The following is a 3655-nucleotide window of genomic DNA, read 5'->3' on the forward strand; positions in this document are numbered from 1 at the left end:
AAAAAAAAAAAAAAAAAAATTAGCCAGGTATGGTGGCATGCACTGGCAGTCCCAGCTACTCAGGAGGCTGAGGCAGAAAAATCGCTTGAACCCAGGAGGTGGAAGTTAGTGTGAGCTGAGATAGTGCCATTGCACTCCAGCCTGGGTGACAGAGCAAGATTCCACCTCAAAAGAAAAAAAAAAATTAATATATAGTCATGGGAAGATGTTGATGGGAGATCAGTCTGTGATTTAGCTGTTGGAAAAAGTTTTGTGGGACTCTTGAGGGTGCTTTTAGGAAAATGAGTCATGAAAAAAACCGCCCCAGTTAGCACAGGGGCTTGGCATTGGAGACCACCATCTCTCTTGCCTCCTATTCTTCCGTATCCATCACTGAATGTTCAGCCAACGCTTATTAACATGCCCATTCTGTAGGCACTGGGGACAGGGGTTGTACTAAGGGATCTAACCACCACTCAGAATCAGAAACATTTAAGTTGGGAATATTGTCGAAACTCTGCCTGCCATGGATTTAGACCAAAGAGCTGTCCCTCCTGTGGAGATTCCCAACTACGCAAAGGACCTTCAGGGAGAACAGGCTGAAGGAGCAAAGGACGTGCCATCCCCAAATATACCAGGTGGGGGATATCGGTTATTTTGAGCTGAAAACACTGAAGAAATTGTAGTTTCAGAAAGGGCAGGCTGACCTGTCTCTTCCTGCGTGCAGTGAGTGATAAAGGTTGCTCTGGGAGGCATGCCCTCTCCACACCAGAGCGAGAAGATACTCCTTATCGTAGAGGCTACACTGGACCAGGGTAAACATGTTTAACGAACTAGCCCTTATCTTTCACCTGCTTTACACACCATCCCTCGTATATGTCCTAGTGATTCTCCTAGAAAATTTACTGCCCAGCTAGATTTTCTTTGTGCTATCATTTCTTCTCCAATTTATTGCTCTTTTTCTAAAAAAGTATAAAAACACCTTGCTTTGGCCATCTCTTCAGACTTTGCTTTTGTGCAGATTCCCATGTACATATAAAAGCAATAAAATCTGTATACTTTTCTCTTGTTAATCTGCCGGTTCCATTTGATTTCTAGATCCAGCTGAAGAACCCCTTAAGGGGTGATCTCCCGCTCCGCTACAAGGCTCTGGCCATAGATGATCAGGAAGCTGGGCTGTTTCTGGGAACAGAACCATTGGCTTGTGTAGGATCTGGAGTGAGGTTCTAAGCCCCTATTTGACTTTTCAGCACTTCAGGTGGTTACTGTATTGGTTTAACCCTAGCAGTGATCAGGCGATTCTTGAGATCAAGTATATGAAAGAGTAACACCTCCCGGGTTCAAGCAATTCTCCTGCCTCAGCCTCCCAAGTAGCTGGGATTACAGGTGCATACCACACGCCCAGTTAATTTTTGTATTTTTAGTAGAGACGGGGTTTCACCATGTTGGCCAGGATGGTCTCGATCTCTTGACTTCATGATCCGCCTGCCTCGGCCTCCCAAAGTGCTGGGATTACAGGCATGAGCCACAGCGCCTGGCCTGCTCCTACCTTTAATTGAGCAAGGGGAGTTGTGGCCTCTGCTTATTAACATACTGCTTGCTTAGGGAATTTGGTCAGGAACCACCAATGCAAAGACATTTAATTGCGATTGTACCTTTATTTATTTATGTATTTATTTTTTGAGACAGGGTCTCACTGTGTCATCCAGGCTGGAGTGCATTGATCATGTATCACTGCAGCCTCAACCTCCTGGGCTCAGATGATCCTTCCACCTCAGCCTCCCAAGTAGCTGCGAACACAAGCATGCACCAACCTGCCCGGCTAACGATTCTTACCCATGCTGGTCTCAAACTCCTGGGCTCAAGCGATCCCCTGCCTCGGCTTCCCAAAGTGCTGGGATCACGGGAACAAGCTGCCACATCAGGCATTTGCAGTTTCACCTTTAATTCAATTCGTATTCTGCCCATGAAACCTGAGCAAGCCTTTAGACATTTCTAACATGGGATAAAGTACTTGTTTCATTCAACTAGAAAATCCAAGGGCTGCTTTCTATTCCAATGGAGTTTTTGTAGTTATTTGCTGTTTTTAATAAAACCATTTTTACTGCACATTTTTAATACAAAGCCAATGCGTATTTTCACTATAGAAACAATGTAGAAACAAAAGAAACACTATGGAGTATCAATAGTCCCTCTCATCCAGGGCAACCACAAAGAATGAACATCTTTATTTGTCATTAAAAATATTGTACTTTTGACTGAGCGTGGTGGCTCATGCCTGTATTCCCAACACTTTGGGAGGCCAAGGCAGGCGGATCACAAAGTCAGGAGTTCGAGGCCAGCCTGGCCAACATGGTGAAACCCTGTCTCTACTAAAAATACAAAAATCAGCCAGGCGTGGTGGTGGGCGCCTGTAGTCCCAGCTACTCGGAAGGCTGAGGCAGGAGAATTGCTTGAACCCGGGAGGCGGAGGTTGCAGTGAGCTGAGATCGCGCCACAGCTCTCTGGCCTGGGTGACAGAACAAGACTCTGTCTCGGAAAAAAAATGTATATATATTAAAAATATTGTACTTTTTCTGTAACATTATTTTTTTCTGTTTTTGTTTTGTTTTGTTTTTCTTTGAGACAGGGTCTTGCTCTGTCACCCAGGCTGGAGTGCAGTGGTGCGATCTCGGTTCACTGCAGCCTTGACCTTCTGGGCTCAAGCCTCCCAAAGCACTGGGATTATAGGCATGAGCCACCACACTCGACCTGCAACATCATTTTTAACGTGTAAAATTCTGTGAATGAATCCAACTTGGGCAAATTTTTTTTTCTTTTCTTTTTTTAAATCAAGGAAGTGGAGACAAAATCGGCAGCGTCTTTTAAAAAATCATCATCTTTTCTAGTAACCTAGGTCTTACAAATATTTACTCTGAACTTTTAAATTCTTGTAATGTAGGAATAGAGCCTGGTTTTAGAAAAATCACGTAATCATGGCGGTATTTCAGGTTCCCTCAAAGCATGTCCAAATGCCTTCCACAAAAGTACTACGTACACCTTTAGTTGGTGAAGCTGTGGGTGAAAGATATGTGGCTTGTTCTTTAAAATTTATATGTTTCAGCGGCTCATTTGTAACTACATCAATAAGGTAGCTTACATAATTATTTATTTTATTTTATTTTTTTGAGATTGTGAGATAGAGTTTTGTTCTTGTCGCCCAGGCTGGAGTACAGTGGCGCTATCTCGGCTCACTGCAACCTCCACCTCCTGGGTTCAAGCGATTCTCCTGCCTCAGCCTCCCAAGTACCTGGGATAACAGGAATGCGCCACCACACCTGGCTAATTTTTTGCATTTTTAGTAGAGACGGAGGTTCACGATGTTGGCCAGGCTGTTCTCGAACTCCTGACCTCAGGTAATTCACCCACCTCAGCCTCCCAAAGTGTGGGGATTACAGGCATGAGCCACCGCGCCCAGCCTATATAATTGTTTCAAATAAACAACTGTTTTCCTGTAATCCCAGCACTTTGGGAGGCCGAGGTGGGTGGATTACCTGAGGTCAGGAGTTCGAGACCAGCCTGACCAACATGGAGAAACCCGGCAACAAGAGCAAAACTCTGTCTCAAAACAACAACAGCAAAAAAAACAAAAACAAACAAACAAAAAAAAACAACCAACCAACCAACCAACAAAAAC

Source organism: Mandrillus leucophaeus, unplaced genomic scaffold (genome assembly GCF_000951045.1).
Source record: "Mandrillus leucophaeus isolate KB7577 unplaced genomic scaffold, Mleu.le_1.0 Scaffold165, whole genome shotgun sequence".
NCBI lineage: Eukaryota > Metazoa > Chordata > Mammalia > Primates > Cercopithecidae > Mandrillus > Mandrillus leucophaeus.